The following is a 15,925-nucleotide window of genomic DNA, read 5'->3' on the forward strand; positions in this document are numbered from 1 at the left end:
TTTGTAGTTTCTTTTAGAACTTTTCTACTTCTAACTACTGGTTCATAAATGAATAAATTTGAAAATGGAATGCATCAACAGAACGGTCTTGGCAGTATAAAAATACCTACAGTACCTTGTATTCCCAGGTGGTTTTCCATCCAAGTACTAACCAGGCCCAACACTGCGAGGCTTACAAGATCAGATGAGATTGGGCGTATCCAGTGTGGTGTGGCTGTAGATGAGCTTTGTGGTTTCTGTTAGAACTTTTCTACTTCTAACTACTGGTACATAAATGAATAAGTTTGAAAATGGAATGCATCAATAGAACGGTGTTGGCAGTATGAAAATACCTACAGCTCCTTGTATTCCCATGTGGTCTCCCCCCAAGTACTAACCAGGCCCAACACTGCTTAGCTTCCAAGATCAGATGAGATTGGGCGTATCCAGTGTGGTTTGGCTGTAGATGAGCTTTATGGTTTCTGTTAGAACTTTTCTACTTCTAAGTACTGGTACATAAATGAATAAATTTGAAAATGGAATGCATCAACAGAACGGTGTTGGCAGTATAAAAATACCTTGAGCACCTTGTATTCCCAGGTGGTCTCCCATCCAAGTACTAACCAGGCCCAACACTGCTTAGCTTCCAAGATCAGATGAGATTTGGCGTATCCAGTGTTGCGCGGCTGTAGATGAGCTTTGTGGATTCTGTTAGAACTTTTCTACTTCTAACTACTGGTAAATAAATGAAAAAGTTTGAAAATGGAATGCATCAACAGAACGGTGTTGGCAGTATAAAAATACCTACAGCATCTTGTATTCGCAGGTGGTCTACCACCCAAGTACTAACCAGGCCAAACACTGCTTAGCTTCCAAGATCAGATGAGATTCGGCAAATCCAGTATGGTTTGACTGTAGATGAGCTTTGTTGTTTCTGTTAGAACTTTTCTACTTCTAACTACTGGTTCATAAATGAATAAGTTTGAAAATGGAATGCATCAACAGAACGGTGTTGTCAGTATAAAAATACCTACAGCACCTTGTATTCCCAGGTGGTCTCCCATCCAAGTACTAACCAGGCCCAACACTGCTAAACTTCCAAGATCAAATGAGATTGGGTGTATCCAGTGTGGTGTGGCTGTAAATGAGCTTTGTAGTTTCTGTTAGAACTTTTCCACTTCTAGCTACTGGTTCATAAATGAATAAATTTGAAAATGGAATGCATCAACAGAACGGTGTTGGCAGTATAAAAATACCTACAGCACCTTATATTCCCAGGTGGTCTCCCATCCAAGTACTAACCAGGCCCAACACTGTTTAGCTTACAAGATCAGATGAGATTGGGCGTATCCAGTGTGGTTTGGCTGTAGATGAGCTTTATGGTTTCTGTTAGAACTTTTCTACTTCTAAGTACTGGTACATAAATGAATAAATTTGAAAATGGAATGCATAAACAGAACGGTGTTGGCAGTATAAAAATACCTACAGCACCTTGTATTCCCAGGTGGTCTCCCATCCAAGTACTAACCAGGCCCAACACTGTTTATCTTACAAGATCAGATGAGATTGGGCATATCCAGTGTGGTTTGGCTGTAGATTATCTTTGTGGTTTCTGTTAGAACTTTTCTTCTTCTAACTACTGGTACATAAATGAATAAGTTTGAAAATTTCATGCATCAACAGAACGGTGTTGGCAGTATAAAAAAACATACAGCACCTTGTATTCCCAGGTGGTCTCCCATCTAAATACTAACCAGGCCCAACACTGCTTAGCTTTCAAGATCAGATGAGATTGGGTGTATCAAGTGTGGTGTGGCTGTAGATTAGCTTTATGGTTTCTGTTAGAACTTTTCTACTTCTACTTCTACTTCTACAAATACCTAAAGCACCTTGTATTCTCAGGTGGTCTCCCATCCAAGTACTAACCAGGCCCAACACTGCTTAGCTTCCAAGATCAGATGAGTTTGGGCGAATCCAGTGTGGTGTGGCTGTAGATAAGCTTTGTGGTTTCTGTTAGAACTTTTCTACTTCTAACTACTGGTACATAAATGAATCTGTTTGAAAATGGAATGCATCAACAGAACGGTGTTGGCAGTATAAAAATACCTACAGCATCTTGTATTCCCAGGTTGTCTCCCATCCAAGTACTAACCAGGCCAAACACTGCTTAGCTTCCGAGATCAGATGAGATTGGGCGTATCCAGCGTGGTGTGGCTGTAGATGAGCTTTGTGGTTTCTGTTAGAACTTTTCTACTTCTAACTACTGGTACATAAATGAATAAGTTTGAAAATGGAATGCATCAACAGAACGATGTTGGCAGTATAAAAAAAAACTACAGCACCTTGTATTCCCAGGTGGTCTCCCATTAAAGTACTAACCAGGCCCAACACTGCTTAGCTCCCAAGATCAGATGAGATTGGGCGTATCCAATGTGGTGTGGCTGTAGATGAGCTTTGTGGTTTCTTTTAGAACTTTTCTACTTCTAACTACTGGTTCATAAATGAATAAATTTGAAAATGAAATGCATCAACAGAACGGTCTTGGCAGTATAAAAATACCTACAGCACCTTGTATTCCCAGGTGGTCTTCCATCCAAGTACTAACCAGGCCCAACACTGCGAGGCTTACAAGATCAGATGAGATTGCGCGTATCCAGTGTGGTGTGGCTGTAGATGAGCTTTGTGGTTTCTGTTAGAACTTTTCTACTTCTAACTACTGGTACATAAATGAATAAGTTTGAAAATGGAATGCATCAATAGAACGGTGTTGGCAGTATGAAAATACCTGCAGCTCCTTGTATTCCCATGTGGTCTCCCCCCAAGTACTAACCAGACCCAACACTGCTTAGCTTCCAAGATCAGATGAGATTGGGCGTATCCAGTGTGGTGCATCTGTAGATAAGCTTTGTGGTTTCTGTTAGAACTTTTCTACTTCTAACTACTGGTACATAAATGAATCTGTTTGAAAATGGAATGCATCAACAGAACGGTGTTGGCAGTATAAAAATACCTACAGCACCTTGTATTCCCAGGTGGTCTCCCATCCAAGTACTAACCAGGCCTAACACTGCTTAGCTTCCAAGATCAGATGAGATTGGGCATATCCAGTGTGGTGTGGCTGTAGATGAGCTTTGCAGTTTCTGTTAGAACTTTTCTACTTCTAGCTACTGGTTCATAAATGAATACATTTGAAAATGGAATGCATCAACAGAACGGTGTTGGCAGTATAAAAATAGCTACAGCATCTTGTATTCCCAGGTGGTCTCCCATCCAAGTACTAACCAGGCCCAACACTGCTTAGCTTACAAGATCAGATGAGATTGGGCGTATCCAGTGTGGTGCGGCTGTACATGAGCTTTGTGGTTTCTGTTAGAATTTTTCTTCTGCTAACTACTGGAACATAAATGAATAAGTTTGAAAATGGAATGCATCAACAGAACGGTGTTGGCAGTATAAAAATACCTACTGCACCTTGTATTCACAGGTGGTCTACCACCCAAGTACTAACCAGGCTCAACACTGCTTAGCTTCCAAGATCAGATGAGATTGGGCGTATCCAGTGTGATGTGGCTGCAGATGAGCTTTGCGGTTTCTGTTAGAACTTTTCTACTTCTAACTACTGGTACGTAAATGAATAAGTTTGAAAATGGAATGGATCAATAGAACGGTGTTGGCAGTATGAAAATACCTACAGCTCCTTGTATTTCCAGGTGGTCTCCCACCCAAGTACTAACCAGGCCCAACACTGCTTAGCTTCCATGATCAGATGAGATTGGGCGAATCCAGTGTGGTGTGGCTGTAGATAAGCTTTGTGGTTTCTGTTAGAACTTTTCTACTTCTAACTACTGGTACATAAATGAATAAGTTTGAAAATGGAATGCATCAACAGAACGGTGTTGGCAGTATAAAAATACCTTAAGCACCTTGTATTCCCAGGTGGTCTCCCATCCAAGTACTAAGCAGGCCCAACACTGCTTAGCTTCCAAGATCAGATGAGATTTGGCAAATCCAGTGTTGCGCGGCTGTAGATGAGCTTTGTGGATTCTGTTAGAACTTTTCTACTTCTAACTACTGGTAAATAAATGAAAAAGTTTGAAAATGGAATGCATCAACAGAACGGTGTTGGCAGTATAAAAATACCTACAGCATCTTGTATTCGCAGGTGGTCTACCACCCAAGTACTAACCAGGCCCAACACTGCTTAGCTTCCAAGATCAGATGAGATTCGGCAAATCCAGTATGGTTTGACTGTAGATGAGCTTTGTTGTTTCTGTTAGAACTTTTCTACTTCTAACTACTGGTTCATAAATGAATAAGTTTGAAAATGGAATGCATCAACAGAACGGTGTTGTCAGTGTAAAAATACCTACAGCACCTTGTATTCCCAGGTGGTCTCCCATCCAAGTACTAACCAGGCCCAACACTGCTAAGCTTCCAAGATCAAATGAGATTGGGTGTATCCAGTGTGGTGTGGCTGTAAATGAGCTTTGTAGTTTCTGTTAGAACTTTTCCACTTCTAGCTACTGGTTCATAAATGAATAAATTTGAAAATGGAATGCATCAACAGAACGGTGTTGGCAGTATAAAAATACCTACAGCACCTTGTATTCCCAGGTGGTCTCCCATCCAAGTACTAACCAGGCCCAACACTGTTTAGCTTACAAGATCAGATGAGATTGGGCGTATCCATTGTGGTTTGGCTGTAGATGAGCTTTATGGTTTCTGTTAGAACTTTTCTACTTCTAAGTACTGGTACATAAATGAATAAATTTAAAAATGGAATGCATCAACAGAACGGTGTTGGCAGTATAAAAATACCTACAGCACCTTGTATTCCCAGGTGGTCTCCCATCCAAGTACTAACCAGGCCAAACACTGCTTAGCTTCCAAGATCAAATGAGATTGGGCGTATCCAGTGTGGTGTGGCTGTAGATGAGCTTTGTGGATTCTGTTAGAACTTTTCTACTTCTAACTACTGGTACATAAATGAATAAGTTTGAAAATGGAATGCATCAGTAGAACGGTGTTGGCAGTATAAAAATACCTACAGCTCCTTGTATTCCCAGGTGGTCTCCCATCCAAATACTAACCAGGCCCAACACTGCTTAGCTTCCAAGATCAGATGAGATTGGGTGTAGCAAGTGTTGTGTGGCTGTAGATTAGCTTTATGGTTTCTGTTAGAACCTTTCTACTTCTACTTCTACTTATAAAAATACCTAAAGCACCTTGTAATCCCAGGTGGTCTCCCATCTAAGTACTAACCAGGCCCAACACTGCTTAGCTTCCAAGATCAGATGAGATTTGGCGTATCCAGTGTTGAGTGGCTGTAGATGAGCTTTGTGGATTCTGTTAGAACTTTTCTACTTCTAACTACTGGTACATAAATGAATAAGTTTGAAAATGGAATGCATCAATAGAACTGTGTTGGCAGTATGAAAATACCTACAGCTCCTTGTATTCCCAGGTGGTTTACCACCCAAGTACTAACCAGGCCCAACACTGCTTAGCTTCCAAGATCAGATGAGATTGGGCGTATCCAGTGTGGTGTGGCTGTAGATAAGCTTTGTGGTTTCTGTTAGAACTTTTCTACTTCTAACTACTGGTACATAAATGAATCTGTTTGAAAATGGAATGCATCAACAGAACGGTGTTGGCAGTATAAAAATACCTAAAGCACCTTGTATTCCCAGGTGGTCTCCCATCCAAGTACTAACCAGGCCCAACACTGCTTAGCTTCCAATATCATATGAGATTTGGCGTATCCATTGTTGAGTGGCTGTGGATGAGCTTTATGGATTCTGTTAGAACTTTTCTACTTCTAACTACTGGTAAATAAATGAATAAGTTTGAAAATGAAATACATCAACAGAACGGTGTTGGCAGTATAAAAATACCTACAGCATCTTGTATTCCCAGGTGGTATACCACCCAAATACTAACCAGGCCCAACACTGCTTAGCTTCCAAGATCAGATGAGATTGGGTGTATCCAGTGTGGTGTGGCTGTAGATGAGCTTTGTAGTTTCTGTTAGAACTTTTCTACTTCTAGCTACTGGTTCATAAATGAATAAATTTGAAAATGGAATGCATCAACAGAACGGTGTTGGCAGTATAAAGTACCTACAGCACCTTGTATACCCAGGTGGTCTCCCATCCAAGTACTAACCAGGCCCAACACTGTTTATCTTACAAGATCAGATGAGATTGGGCATATCCAGTGTGGTGTGGCTGTAGATTATCTTTGTGGTTTCTGTTAGAACTTTTCTACTTCTAACTACTGGTACATAAATGAATAAGTTTGAAAATGGAATGCATCAACAGAACGGTGTTGGCAGTATAAAAATACCTACAGCACCTTGTATTCCCAGGTGGTTTCCCATCCAAGTACTAACCAGGCCCAACACTGCTTAGCTTCCAAGATCAGATGAGATTGGGCGTATCCAGTGTGGTGTGGCTGCATATGAGCTTTGTGGTTTTTGTTAGAACTTTTCTACTTCTAACTACTGGTACATAAATGAATAAGTTTGAAAATGGAATGCATCAACAGAACGGTGTTGGCAGTATAAAAATACCTCCTGCTCCTTGTATTCCCAGGTAGTCTACCACCCAAGTACTAACCAGGCTCAACACTGCTTAGCTTCCAAGATCATATGAGTTTGGGCGTATCCAGTGTGGTGTGGCTGCAAATGAGCTTTGTGGTTTCTTTTAGAACTTTTCTACTTCTAACTACTGGTACATAAATGAATCTGTTTGAAAATGGAATGCATCAACAGAACGGTGTTGGCAGTATAAAAATACCTAAAGCACCTTGTATTCCCAGGTGGTCTCCCATTAAAGTACTAACCAGGCCCAACACTGCTTAGCTCCCAAGATCAGATGAGATTGGGCGTATCCAATTTGGTGTGGCTGTAGATGAGCTTTGTAGTTTCTTTTAGAACTTTTCTACTTCTAACTACTGGTTCATAAATGAATAAATTTGAAAATGGAATGCATCAACAGAACGGTCTTGGCAGTATAAAAATACCTACAGTACCTTGTATTCCCAGGTGGTTTTCCATCCAAGTACTAACCAGGCCCAACACTGCGAGGCTTACAAGATCAGATGAGATTGGGCGTATCCAGTGTGGTGTGGCTGTAGATGAGCTTTGTGGTTTCTGTTAGAACTTTTCTACTTCTAACTACTGGTACATAAATGAATAAGTTTGAAAATGGAATGCATCAATAGAACGGTGTTGGCAGTATGAAAATACCTACAGCTCCTTGTATTCCCATGTGGTCTCCCCCCAAGTACTAACCAGGCCCAACACTGCTTAGCTTCCAAGATCAGATGAGATTGGGCGTATCCAGTGTGGTTTGGCTGTAGATGAGCTTTATGGTTTCTGTTAGAACTTTTCTACTTCTAAGTACTGGTACATAAATGAATAAATTTGAAAATGGAATGCATCAACAGAACGGTGTTGGCAGTATAAAAATACCTTGAGCACCTTGTATTCCCAGGTGGTCTCCCATCCAAGTACTAACCATGCCCAACACTGCTTAGCTTCCAAGATCAGATGAGATTTGGCGTATCCAGTGTTGCGCGGCTGTAGATGAGCTTTGTGGATTCTGTTAGAACTTTTCTACTTCTAACTACTGGTAAATAAATGAAAAAGTTTGAAAATGGAATGCATCAACAGAACGGTGTTGTCAGTATAAAAATACCTACAGCACCTTGTATTCCCAGGTGGTCTCCCATCCAAGTACTAACCAGGCCCAACACTGCTAAACTTCCAAGATCAAATGAGATTGGGTGTATCCAGTGTGGTGTGGCTGTAAATGAGCTTTGTAGTTTCTGTTAGAACTTTTCCACTTCTAGCTACTGGTTCATAAATGAATAAATTTGAAAATGGAATGCATCAACAGAACGGTGTTGGCAGTATAAAAATACCTACAGCACCTTATATTCCCAGGTGGTCTCCCATCCAAGTACTAACCAGGCCCAACACTGTTTAGCTTACAAGATCAGATGAGATTGGGCGTATCCAGTGTGGTTTGGCTGTAGATGAGCTTTATGGTTTCTGTTAGAACTTTTCTACTTCTAAGTACTGGTACATAAATGAATAAATTTGAAAATGGAATGCATCAACAGAACGGTGTTGGCAGTATAAAAATACCTACAGCACCTTGTATTCCCAGGTGGTCTCCCATCCAAGTACTAACCAGGCCCAACACTGCTTAGCTTACAAGATCAAATGAGATTGGGTGTATCCAGTGTGGTGTGGCTGTAGATGAGCTTTGTAGTTTCTGTTAGAACTTTTCTACTTCTAGCTACTGGTTCATAAATGAATAAATTTGAAAATTTCATGCATCAACAGAACGGTGTTGGCAGTATAAAAAAACATACAGCACCTTGTATTCCCAGGTGGTCTCCCATCCAAATACTAACCAGGCCCAACACTGCTTAGCTTTCAAGATCAGATGAGATTGGGTGTATCAAGTGTGGTGTGGCTGTAGATTAGCTTTATGGTTTCTGTTAGAACTTTTCTACTTCTACTTCTACTTCTAAAAATACCTAAAGCACCTTGTATTCTCAGGTGGTCTCCCATCCAAGTACTAACCAGGCCCAACACTGCTTAGCTTCCAAGATCAGATGAGTTTGGGCGAATCCAGTGTGGTGTGGCTGTAGATAAGCTTTGTGGTTTCTGTTAGAACTTTTCTACTTCTAACTACTGGTACATAAATGAATCTGTTTGAAAATGGAATGCATCAACAGAACGGTGTTGGCAGTATAAAAATACCTACAGCATCTTGTATTCCCAGGTTGTCTCCCATCCAAGTACTAACCAGGCCAAACACTGCTTAGCTTCCGAGATCAGATGAGATTGGGCGTATCCAGCGTGGTGTGGCTGTAGATGAGCTTTGTGGTTTCTGTTAGAACTTTTCTACTTCTAACTACTGGTACATAAATGAATAAGTTTGAAAATGGAATGCATCAACAGAACGATGTTGGCAGTATAAAAAAAAACTACAGCACCTTGTATTCCCAGGTGGTCTCCCATTAAAGTACTAACCAGGCCCAACACTGCTTAGCTCCCAAGATCAGATGAGATTGGGCGTATCCAATGTGGTGTGGCTGTAGATGAGCTTTGTGGTTTCTTTTAGAACTTTTCTACTTCTAACTACTGGTTCATAAATGAATAAATTTGAAAATGAAATGCATCAACAGAACGGTCTTGGCAGTATAAAAATACCTACAGCACCTTGTATTCCCAGGTGGTCTTCCATCCAAGTACTAACCAGGCCCAACACTGCGAGGCTTACAAGATCAGATGAGATTGCGCGTATCCAGTGTGGTGTGGCTGTAGATGAGCTTTATGGTTTCTGTTAGAACTTTTCTACTTCTAACTACTGGTACATAAATGAATAAGTTTGAAAATGGAATGCATCAACAGAACGGAGTTGGCAGTATAAAATTACCTAGAGCACCTTGTATTCCCAGGTGTTTTCCCATCCAAATACTAACCAGGCCCAACACTGCTTAGCTTCCAAGATCAGATGAGATTGGGCGTATCCAGTGTGGTGTGGCTGCAGATGAGCTTTGTGGTTTCTGTTAGAACTTTTCTACTTCTAACTACTGGTACATAAATGAATAAGTTTGAAAATGGAATGCATCAACAGAACGGTGTTGGCAGTATAAAAATACCTACTGCACCTTTAATTCCTAGGTGGTCTACCACCCAAGTACTAACCAGGCTCAACACTGCTTAGCTTCCAAGATCAGATGAGATTGGGCGTATCCTGTGTGGTTTTGCTGTAGATGAGCTTTATGGTTTCTGTTAGAACTTTTCTACTTCTAACTACTGGTACATAAATGAATAAGTTTGAAAATGGAATGCATCAACAGAACGGTGTTGGCAGTATTCAAATACCTACAGCACATTGTATTCCCAGGTGGTCTCCCATCCAAATACTAACCAGGCCCAACACTGCTTAGCTTACAAGATCAGATGAGATTGGGCGTATCAAGTGTGGTGTGGCTGTAGATGAGCTTCATGGTTTCTGTTAGAACTTTTTTACTTCTAACTACTGTTACATAAATGAATAAATTTGAAAATGGAATGCATCAACAGAACGGTATTGGCAGTATAAAAATACCTACTGCACCTTGTATTCCCAGGTGGTCTACCACCCAAGTACTAACCATGCTCAACACTGCTTAGCTTCCAAGATCAGATGAGATTGGGCGTATCCAGTGTGGTGTGGCTGCAAATGAGCTTTGTGGTTTCTTTTAGAACTTTTCTACTTCTAACTACTGGTACATAAATAAATAAATTTGAAAATGCAATGCATCAACAGAACGGTGTTGGCAGTATAAAAATACCTACAGCACCTTGTATTCCCAGGTGGTCTCCCATCCAAGTACTAACCAGGCCCAACACTGCTTAGTTTACAAGATCAGATGAGATTGGGCCTATCCAGTGTGGTTTGGCTGTAGGTTATCTTTGTTGTTTCTGTTAGAACTTTTCTACTTCTAACTACTGGTACATAAATGAATAAGTTTGAAAATGGAATGCATCAACAGAACGGTATTGGCAGTATAAAAATACCTACTGCACCTTGTATTCCTAGGTGGTCTACCACCCAAGTACTAACCAGGCTCAACACTGCTTAGCTTCCAAGATCAGATGAGATTGGGCGTATCCAGTGTGGTGTGGCTGCAAATGAGCTATGTGGTTTCTTTTAGAACTTTTCTACTTCTAACTACTGGTACATAAATGAACAAGTTTGAAAATGGAATGCATCAACAGTATGGTGTTGGCAGTATGAAAATACCTACAGCTCCTTGTATTCCCAGGTGGTCTGACATCCAAGTACTAACCAGGCCCAACACTGCTTAACTTCCAAGATCAGATGAGATTGGGCTTATCCAGTGTGGTGTGGCTGTAGATGAGCTTAGTGGTTTCTGTTAGAACTTTCTACTACTAGCTACTGGTTCATAAATGAATAAATTTGACAATGGAATGAATCAACAGAACGGTGTTGGCAGTATAAAAATACCTACAGCATCTTGTATTCCCAGGTGGTCTCCCATCCAAGTACTAACCAGGCCCAACACCGCTTAGCTTACAAAATCAGATGAGATTGGGCGTATCCAGTGTGGTGTGGCTGTAGATGAGCTTTGTGGTTTCTGTTAGAACTTTTCTTCTGCTAACTACTGGAACATAAATGAATAATTTTGAAAATGGAATGCATCAACAGAACGGTGTTGGCAGTATAAAAAAACCTACTGCAGCTTGTATTCACAGGTGGTCTACCACCCAAGTACTAACCAGGCTCAACACTGCTTAGCTTCCAATATCAGATGAGATTGGGCATATCCGGTGTGGTGTGACTGCAGATGAGCTTTGTGGTTTCTGTTAGAACTTTTCTACTTCTAACTACTGGTAAATAAATGAAAAAGTTTGAAAATGGAATGCATCAACAGAACGGTGTTGGCAGTATAAAAATACCTACAGCATCTTGTATTCCCAGGTGGTCTACCACCCAAGTACTAACCAGGCACAACTCTGCTTAGCTTCCAAGATCAGATGAGAGTGGGCAAATCCAGTATGGTTTGACTGTAGATGAGCTTTGTGGTTTCTGTTAGAACTTTTCTACTTCTAACTACTGGTTCATAAATGAATAAGTTTGAAAATGGAATGCATCAACAGAACGGTGCTGTCAGTATAAAAATACCTACAGCACCTTGTATTCCCAGGTGGTCTCCCATTAAAGTACTAACCAGGCCCAACACTGCTTAGCTCCCAAAATCATATGAGATTGGGCGCATCCAGTGCTGCATGGCTGTAGATGAGCTTTGTGGTTTCTGTTAGAACTTTTCTACTTCTAACTACTGGTACATGAATGAATAAGTTTGAAAATGGAATGCATCAACAGAACGATGTTGGCAGTATAAAAATACCTACAGCATCTTGTATTCCCAGGTTGTCTCCCATCCAAGTACTAACCAGGCCCAACACTGCTTAGCCTCCAAGATCAGATGAGATTGGGCGTATCCAGTGTGGTGTGGCTGTAGACGAGCTTTGTGGTTTCTGTTAGAACTTTTCTACTTCTAACTACTGGTACATAAATGAATAAGTTTGAAAATGGAATGCATCAACAGAACGATGTTGGCAGTATAAAAACACCTACAGCACCTTGTATTCCAAGGTGGTCTCCCATTAAAGTACTAACCAGGCCCAACACTGCTTAGTTCCCAAGATCAGATGAGATTGGGCATATCCAATGTGGTGTGGCTGTAGATGAGTTTTGTGGTTTCTGTTAGAACTTTTCTACTTCTAGCTACTGGTTCATAAATGAATACATTTGAAAATGGAATGCATCAACAGTATGGTGTTGGCAGTATGAAAATACCTACAGCTCCTTGTATTCCCAGGTGGTCTCCCACCCAAGTACTAACCAGGCCCAACACTGCTTAGCTTTCAAGACCAGATGAGATTGGGCGTATCCAGTGTGGTGTGGCTGTAGATAAGCTTTGTGGTTTCTGTTAGAACTTTTCTACTTCTAACTACTGGTACATAAATGAATCTGTTTGAAAATGGAATGCATCAACAGAACGGTGTTGGCAGTATAAAAATACCTAAAGCACCTTGTATTCCCAGGTGGTCTCCCATCCAAGTACTTATCAGGCCCAACACTGCTTAGCTTCCAATATCAGATGAGATTTGGCGTATCCAGTGTTGAGTGGCTGTAGATGAGCTTTGTGGATTCTGTTAGAACTTTTCTACTTCTAACTACTGTTAAATAAATGAAAAAGTTTGAAAATGGAATACATCAACAGAACGGTGTTGGCAGTACAAAAATACCTACAGAATCTTGTATTCCCAGGTGGTCTACCACCCAAGTACTAACCAGGCCCAACACTGCTTAGCTTCCAAGATCAGATGAGATTGGGCAAATCCAGTATGGTTTGACTGTAGATGAGCTTTGTTGTTTCTGTTAGAACTTTTCTACTTCTAACTACTGGTTCATAAATGAATAAGTTTGAAAATGGAATGCATCAACAGAACGGTGTTGTCAGTATAAAAATACCTACAGCACTTTGTATTCCCAGGTGGTCTCCCATCCAAGTACTAACCAGGCCCAACACTGCTTAGCTTCCAAAAACAAATGAGATTGGGCGTATCCAGTGTGGTGTGGCTGCGGATGAGTTTCATAGTTTCTGTTAGAACTTTTCTACTTCTAGCTACTGGTTCATAAATGAATAAATTTGAAAATTGAATGCATCAACAGAACGGTGTTGGCAGTATAAAAATACCTACAGCACCTTGTATTCACAGGTGGTCTACCACCCAAGTACTAACCAGGCTCAACACTGCTTAGCTTCCAATATCAGATGAGATTGGGCATATCCGGTGTGGTGTGACTGCAGATGAGCTTTGTGGTTTCTGTTAGAACTTTTCTACTTCTAACTACTGGTAAATAAATGAAAAAGTTTGAAAATGGAATGCATCAACAGAACGGTGTTGGCAGTATAAAAATACCTACAGCATCTTGTATTCCCAGGTGGTCTACCACCCAAGTACTAACCAGGCACAACTCTGCTTAGCTTCCAAGATCAGATGAGAGTGGGCAAATCCAGTATGGTTTGACTGTAGATGAGCTTTGTGGTTTCTGTTAGAACTTTTCTACTTCTAACTACTGGTTCATAAATGAATAAGTTTGAAAATGGAATGCATCAACAGAACGGTGCTGTCAGTATAAAAATACCTACAGCACCTTGTATTCCCAGGTGGTCTCCCATTAAAGTACTAACCAGGCCCAACACTGCTTAGCTCCCAAAATCATATGAGATTGGGCGCATCCAGTGCTGCATGGCTGTAGATGAGCTTTGTGGTTTCTGTTAGAACTTTTCTACTTCTAACTACTGGTACATGAATGAATAAGTTTGAAAATGGAATGCATCAACAGAACGATGTTGGCAGTATAAAAATACCTACAGCATCTTGTATTCCCAGGTTGTCTCCCATCCAAGTACTAACCAGGCCCAACACTGCTTAGCCTCCAAGATCAGATGAGATTGGGCGTATCCAGTGTGGTGTGGCTGTAGACGAGCTTTGTGGTTTCTGTTAGAACTTTTCTACTTCTAACTACTGGTACATAAATGAATAAGTTTGAAAATGGAATGCATCAACAGAACGATGTTGGCAGTATAAAAACACCTACAGCACCTTGTATTCCCAGGTGGTCTCCCATTAAAGTACTAACCAGGCCCAACACTGCTTAGTTCCCAAGATCAGATGAGATTGGGCATATCCAATGTGGTGTGGCTGTAGATGAGTTTTGTGGTTTCTGTTAGAACTTTTCTACTTCTAGCTACTGGTTCATAAATGAATACATTTGAAAATGGAATGCATCAACAGTATGGTGTTGGCAGTATGAAAATACCTACAGCTCCTTGTATTCCCAGGTGGTCTCCCACCCAAGTACTAACCAGGCCCAACACTGCTTAGCTTTCAAGACCAGATGAGATTGGGCGTATCCAGTGTGGTGTGGCTGTAGATAAGCTTTGTGGTTTCTGTTAGAACTTTTCTACTTCTAACTACTGGTACATAAATGAATCTGTTTGAAAATGGAATGCATCAACAGAACGGTGTTGGCAGTATAAAAATACCTAAAGCACCTTGTATTCCTAGGTGGTCTCCCATCCAAGTACTTATCAGGCCCAACACTGCTTAGCTTCCAATATCAGATGAGATTTGGCGTATCCAGTGTTGAGTGGCTGTAGATGAGCTTTGTGGATTCTGTTAGAACTTTTCTACTTCTAACTACTGTTAAATAAATGAAAAAGTTTGAAAATGGAATACATCAACAGAACGGTGTTGGCAGTACAAAAATACCTACAGAATCTTGTATTCCCAGGTGGTCTACCACCCAAGTACTAACCAGGCCCAACACTGCTTAGCTTCCAAGATCAGATGAGATTGGGCAAATCCAGTATGGTTTGACTGTAGATGAGCTTTGTTGTTTCTGTTAGAACTTTTCTACTTCTAACTACTGGTTCATAAATGAATAAGTTTGAAAATGGAATGCATCAACAGAACGGTGTTGTCAGTATAAAAATACCTACAGCACTTTGTATTCCCAGGTGGTCTCCCATCCAAGTACTAACCAGGCCCAACACTGCTTAGCTTCCAAAAACAAATGAGATTGGGCGTATCCAGTGTGGTGTGGCTGCGGATGAGTTTCATAGTTTCTGTTAGAACTTTTCTACTTCTAGCTACTGGTTCATAAATGAATAAATTTGAAAATTGAATGCATCAACAGAACGGTGTTGGCAGTATAAAAATACCTACAGCACCTTGTATTCCCAGGTGGTCTCCCATCCAAGTACTAACCAGGCCCAACACTGCTTAGCTTCCAAGATCAGATGAGATTGGGCATATCCAGTGTGGTGTGGCTGTAGATGAGCTTTATGGTTTCTGTTAGAACTTTTCTACTTCTAACTACTGGTACATAAATGAATAAGTTTGAAAATGGAATGCATCAACAGAACGGAGTTGGCAGTATAAAAATACCTAGAGCACCTTGTATTCCCAGGTGTTTTCCCATCCAAATACTAACCAGGCCCAACACTGCTTAGCTTCCAAGATCAGATGAGATTGGGCGTATCCAGTGTGGTGTGGCTGCAGATGAGCTTTGTGGTTTCTGTTAGAACTTTTCTACTTCTAACTACTGGTACATAAATTAATAAGTTTGAAAATGGAATGCATCAACAGAACGGTGTTGGCAGTATAAAAATACCTACTGCACCTTTTATTCCCAGGTGGTCTACCACCCAAGTACTAACCAGGCTCAACACTGCTTAGCTTCCAAGATTAGATGAGATTGGGCGTATCCTGTGTGGTTTTGCTGTAGATGAGCTTTATGGTTTCTGTTAGAACTTTTCTACTTCTAACTACTGGTAC

General features: G+C 40.8%; 10 non-coding genes and 58 pseudogenes across 10 annotated transcripts; all 68 read right to left on the minus strand.

Moving 5' to 3' along the window:
- Positions 1–103: 103 nt before the first annotated feature.
- LOC134897509 (5S ribosomal RNA) lies at positions 104–222 on the minus strand (annotated as a pseudogene).
- A 107-nt stretch (positions 223–329) lies between these two features.
- On the minus strand, positions 330–447 carry LOC134888106 (5S ribosomal RNA; annotated as a pseudogene).
- A 107-nt stretch (positions 448–554) lies between these two features.
- Positions 555–673, minus strand: LOC134897742 (5S ribosomal RNA; annotated as a pseudogene).
- Positions 674–780: 107 nt separating this feature from the next.
- On the minus strand, positions 781–899 carry LOC134898176 (5S ribosomal RNA; annotated as a pseudogene).
- Positions 900–1,006: 107 nt separating this feature from the next.
- Positions 1,007–1,125, minus strand: LOC135067864 (5S ribosomal RNA). Its single transcript, XR_010254073.1, has one exon. It is a non-coding gene; the product is annotated as a 5S ribosomal RNA (ribosomal RNA).
- Positions 1,126–1,232: 107 nt separating this feature from the next.
- On the minus strand, positions 1,233–1,351 carry LOC134887565 (5S ribosomal RNA; annotated as a pseudogene).
- A 107-nt stretch (positions 1,352–1,458) lies between these two features.
- On the minus strand, positions 1,459–1,577 carry LOC134889364 (5S ribosomal RNA; annotated as a pseudogene).
- Positions 1,578–1,684: 107 nt separating this feature from the next.
- Positions 1,685–1,803, minus strand: LOC134889904 (5S ribosomal RNA; annotated as a pseudogene).
- Positions 1,804–1,856: 53 nt separating this feature from the next.
- LOC134891084 (5S ribosomal RNA) lies at positions 1,857–1,975 on the minus strand (annotated as a pseudogene).
- Positions 1,976–2,082: 107 nt separating this feature from the next.
- On the minus strand, positions 2,083–2,201 carry LOC134896462 (5S ribosomal RNA; annotated as a pseudogene).
- A 108-nt stretch (positions 2,202–2,309) lies between these two features.
- Positions 2,310–2,428, minus strand: LOC134885858 (5S ribosomal RNA). The gene has a single exon (XR_010169962.1). It is a non-coding gene; the product is annotated as a 5S ribosomal RNA (ribosomal RNA).
- A 107-nt stretch (positions 2,429–2,535) lies between these two features.
- LOC134895664 (5S ribosomal RNA) lies at positions 2,536–2,654 on the minus strand (annotated as a pseudogene).
- Positions 2,655–2,761: 107 nt separating this feature from the next.
- LOC134897506 (5S ribosomal RNA) lies at positions 2,762–2,879 on the minus strand (annotated as a pseudogene).
- Positions 2,880–2,986: 107 nt separating this feature from the next.
- On the minus strand, positions 2,987–3,105 carry LOC134884454 (5S ribosomal RNA). Its single transcript, XR_010168601.1, has one exon. It is a non-coding gene; the product is annotated as a 5S ribosomal RNA (ribosomal RNA).
- A 107-nt stretch (positions 3,106–3,212) lies between these two features.
- Positions 3,213–3,331, minus strand: LOC134895383 (5S ribosomal RNA; annotated as a pseudogene).
- Positions 3,332–3,438: 107 nt separating this feature from the next.
- Positions 3,439–3,557, minus strand: LOC134892800 (5S ribosomal RNA; annotated as a pseudogene).
- Positions 3,558–3,664: 107 nt separating this feature from the next.
- LOC134894038 (5S ribosomal RNA) lies at positions 3,665–3,783 on the minus strand (annotated as a pseudogene).
- Positions 3,784–4,116: 333 nt separating this feature from the next.
- On the minus strand, positions 4,117–4,235 carry LOC134897030 (5S ribosomal RNA; annotated as a pseudogene).
- A 107-nt stretch (positions 4,236–4,342) lies between these two features.
- LOC135070484 (5S ribosomal RNA) lies at positions 4,343–4,461 on the minus strand. The gene has a single exon (XR_010256647.1). It is a non-coding gene; the product is annotated as a 5S ribosomal RNA (ribosomal RNA).
- A 107-nt stretch (positions 4,462–4,568) lies between these two features.
- LOC134890082 (5S ribosomal RNA) lies at positions 4,569–4,687 on the minus strand (annotated as a pseudogene).
- A 107-nt stretch (positions 4,688–4,794) lies between these two features.
- On the minus strand, positions 4,795–4,913 carry LOC134884346 (5S ribosomal RNA). Its single transcript, XR_010168497.1, has one exon. It is a non-coding gene; the product is annotated as a 5S ribosomal RNA (ribosomal RNA).
- Positions 4,914–5,020: 107 nt separating this feature from the next.
- LOC134893511 (5S ribosomal RNA) lies at positions 5,021–5,139 on the minus strand (annotated as a pseudogene).
- A 53-nt stretch (positions 5,140–5,192) lies between these two features.
- LOC134897428 (5S ribosomal RNA) lies at positions 5,193–5,311 on the minus strand (annotated as a pseudogene).
- Positions 5,312–5,418: 107 nt separating this feature from the next.
- Positions 5,419–5,537, minus strand: LOC134887812 (5S ribosomal RNA; annotated as a pseudogene).
- A 333-nt stretch (positions 5,538–5,870) lies between these two features.
- On the minus strand, positions 5,871–5,989 carry LOC134891686 (5S ribosomal RNA; annotated as a pseudogene).
- A 106-nt stretch (positions 5,990–6,095) lies between these two features.
- Positions 6,096–6,214, minus strand: LOC134893168 (5S ribosomal RNA; annotated as a pseudogene).
- A 107-nt stretch (positions 6,215–6,321) lies between these two features.
- On the minus strand, positions 6,322–6,440 carry LOC134885685 (5S ribosomal RNA). Its single transcript, XR_010169796.1, has one exon. It is a non-coding gene; the product is annotated as a 5S ribosomal RNA (ribosomal RNA).
- Positions 6,441–6,547: 107 nt separating this feature from the next.
- LOC134898488 (5S ribosomal RNA) lies at positions 6,548–6,666 on the minus strand (annotated as a pseudogene).
- A 107-nt stretch (positions 6,667–6,773) lies between these two features.
- On the minus strand, positions 6,774–6,892 carry LOC134894910 (5S ribosomal RNA; annotated as a pseudogene).
- A 107-nt stretch (positions 6,893–6,999) lies between these two features.
- Positions 7,000–7,118, minus strand: LOC134897510 (5S ribosomal RNA; annotated as a pseudogene).
- Positions 7,119–7,225: 107 nt separating this feature from the next.
- LOC134888107 (5S ribosomal RNA) lies at positions 7,226–7,343 on the minus strand (annotated as a pseudogene).
- A 107-nt stretch (positions 7,344–7,450) lies between these two features.
- On the minus strand, positions 7,451–7,569 carry LOC134898454 (5S ribosomal RNA; annotated as a pseudogene).
- Positions 7,570–7,676: 107 nt separating this feature from the next.
- On the minus strand, positions 7,677–7,795 carry LOC135067866 (5S ribosomal RNA). Its single transcript, XR_010254074.1, has one exon. It is a non-coding gene; the product is annotated as a 5S ribosomal RNA (ribosomal RNA).
- Positions 7,796–7,902: 107 nt separating this feature from the next.
- On the minus strand, positions 7,903–8,021 carry LOC134887566 (5S ribosomal RNA; annotated as a pseudogene).
- A 107-nt stretch (positions 8,022–8,128) lies between these two features.
- Positions 8,129–8,247, minus strand: LOC135066758 (5S ribosomal RNA). Its single transcript, XR_010252999.1, has one exon. It is a non-coding gene; the product is annotated as a 5S ribosomal RNA (ribosomal RNA).
- A 107-nt stretch (positions 8,248–8,354) lies between these two features.
- LOC134888480 (5S ribosomal RNA) lies at positions 8,355–8,473 on the minus strand (annotated as a pseudogene).
- A 53-nt stretch (positions 8,474–8,526) lies between these two features.
- Positions 8,527–8,645, minus strand: LOC134891085 (5S ribosomal RNA; annotated as a pseudogene).
- Positions 8,646–8,752: 107 nt separating this feature from the next.
- On the minus strand, positions 8,753–8,871 carry LOC134896464 (5S ribosomal RNA; annotated as a pseudogene).
- A 108-nt stretch (positions 8,872–8,979) lies between these two features.
- LOC134885859 (5S ribosomal RNA) lies at positions 8,980–9,098 on the minus strand. Its single transcript, XR_010169963.1, has one exon. It is a non-coding gene; the product is annotated as a 5S ribosomal RNA (ribosomal RNA).
- A 107-nt stretch (positions 9,099–9,205) lies between these two features.
- LOC134895665 (5S ribosomal RNA) lies at positions 9,206–9,324 on the minus strand (annotated as a pseudogene).
- A 107-nt stretch (positions 9,325–9,431) lies between these two features.
- LOC134895755 (5S ribosomal RNA) lies at positions 9,432–9,550 on the minus strand (annotated as a pseudogene).
- Positions 9,551–9,657: 107 nt separating this feature from the next.
- LOC134897322 (5S ribosomal RNA) lies at positions 9,658–9,776 on the minus strand (annotated as a pseudogene).
- A 107-nt stretch (positions 9,777–9,883) lies between these two features.
- On the minus strand, positions 9,884–10,002 carry LOC134894024 (5S ribosomal RNA; annotated as a pseudogene).
- A 107-nt stretch (positions 10,003–10,109) lies between these two features.
- LOC134896276 (5S ribosomal RNA) lies at positions 10,110–10,228 on the minus strand (annotated as a pseudogene).
- Positions 10,229–10,335: 107 nt separating this feature from the next.
- Positions 10,336–10,454, minus strand: LOC134888062 (5S ribosomal RNA; annotated as a pseudogene).
- Positions 10,455–10,561: 107 nt separating this feature from the next.
- Positions 10,562–10,680, minus strand: LOC134895608 (5S ribosomal RNA; annotated as a pseudogene).
- A 107-nt stretch (positions 10,681–10,787) lies between these two features.
- On the minus strand, positions 10,788–10,906 carry LOC134894278 (5S ribosomal RNA; annotated as a pseudogene).
- Positions 10,907–11,012: 106 nt separating this feature from the next.
- On the minus strand, positions 11,013–11,131 carry LOC134893529 (5S ribosomal RNA; annotated as a pseudogene).
- Positions 11,132–11,464: 333 nt separating this feature from the next.
- Positions 11,465–11,583, minus strand: LOC134898357 (5S ribosomal RNA; annotated as a pseudogene).
- Positions 11,584–11,690: 107 nt separating this feature from the next.
- On the minus strand, positions 11,691–11,809 carry LOC134894571 (5S ribosomal RNA; annotated as a pseudogene).
- Positions 11,810–11,916: 107 nt separating this feature from the next.
- Positions 11,917–12,035, minus strand: LOC134894746 (5S ribosomal RNA; annotated as a pseudogene).
- Positions 12,036–12,142: 107 nt separating this feature from the next.
- On the minus strand, positions 12,143–12,261 carry LOC134892344 (5S ribosomal RNA; annotated as a pseudogene).
- A 107-nt stretch (positions 12,262–12,368) lies between these two features.
- Positions 12,369–12,487, minus strand: LOC134889053 (5S ribosomal RNA; annotated as a pseudogene).
- A 107-nt stretch (positions 12,488–12,594) lies between these two features.
- LOC134897354 (5S ribosomal RNA) lies at positions 12,595–12,713 on the minus strand (annotated as a pseudogene).
- Positions 12,714–12,820: 107 nt separating this feature from the next.
- Positions 12,821–12,939, minus strand: LOC134895550 (5S ribosomal RNA; annotated as a pseudogene).
- Positions 12,940–13,046: 107 nt separating this feature from the next.
- Positions 13,047–13,165, minus strand: LOC134895506 (5S ribosomal RNA; annotated as a pseudogene).
- A 107-nt stretch (positions 13,166–13,272) lies between these two features.
- Positions 13,273–13,391, minus strand: LOC134897102 (5S ribosomal RNA; annotated as a pseudogene).
- A 107-nt stretch (positions 13,392–13,498) lies between these two features.
- Positions 13,499–13,617, minus strand: LOC134898358 (5S ribosomal RNA; annotated as a pseudogene).
- A 107-nt stretch (positions 13,618–13,724) lies between these two features.
- Positions 13,725–13,843, minus strand: LOC134894572 (5S ribosomal RNA; annotated as a pseudogene).
- Positions 13,844–13,950: 107 nt separating this feature from the next.
- Positions 13,951–14,069, minus strand: LOC134894747 (5S ribosomal RNA; annotated as a pseudogene).
- Positions 14,070–14,176: 107 nt separating this feature from the next.
- On the minus strand, positions 14,177–14,295 carry LOC134889355 (5S ribosomal RNA; annotated as a pseudogene).
- Positions 14,296–14,402: 107 nt separating this feature from the next.
- LOC134889054 (5S ribosomal RNA) lies at positions 14,403–14,521 on the minus strand (annotated as a pseudogene).
- A 107-nt stretch (positions 14,522–14,628) lies between these two features.
- Positions 14,629–14,747, minus strand: LOC134897920 (5S ribosomal RNA; annotated as a pseudogene).
- A 107-nt stretch (positions 14,748–14,854) lies between these two features.
- On the minus strand, positions 14,855–14,973 carry LOC134895551 (5S ribosomal RNA; annotated as a pseudogene).
- A 107-nt stretch (positions 14,974–15,080) lies between these two features.
- On the minus strand, positions 15,081–15,199 carry LOC134895507 (5S ribosomal RNA; annotated as a pseudogene).
- Positions 15,200–15,306: 107 nt separating this feature from the next.
- Positions 15,307–15,425, minus strand: LOC135062045 (5S ribosomal RNA). The gene has a single exon (XR_010248406.1). It is a non-coding gene; the product is annotated as a 5S ribosomal RNA (ribosomal RNA).
- Positions 15,426–15,532: 107 nt separating this feature from the next.
- On the minus strand, positions 15,533–15,651 carry LOC134895756 (5S ribosomal RNA; annotated as a pseudogene).
- A 107-nt stretch (positions 15,652–15,758) lies between these two features.
- On the minus strand, positions 15,759–15,877 carry LOC134897863 (5S ribosomal RNA; annotated as a pseudogene).
- Positions 15,878–15,925: the final 48 nt, after the last annotated feature.

This window comes from Pseudophryne corroboree, chromosome 3 (genome assembly GCF_028390025.1).
Source record: "Pseudophryne corroboree isolate aPseCor3 chromosome 3, aPseCor3.hap2, whole genome shotgun sequence".
NCBI lineage: Eukaryota > Metazoa > Chordata > Amphibia > Anura > Myobatrachidae > Pseudophryne > Pseudophryne corroboree.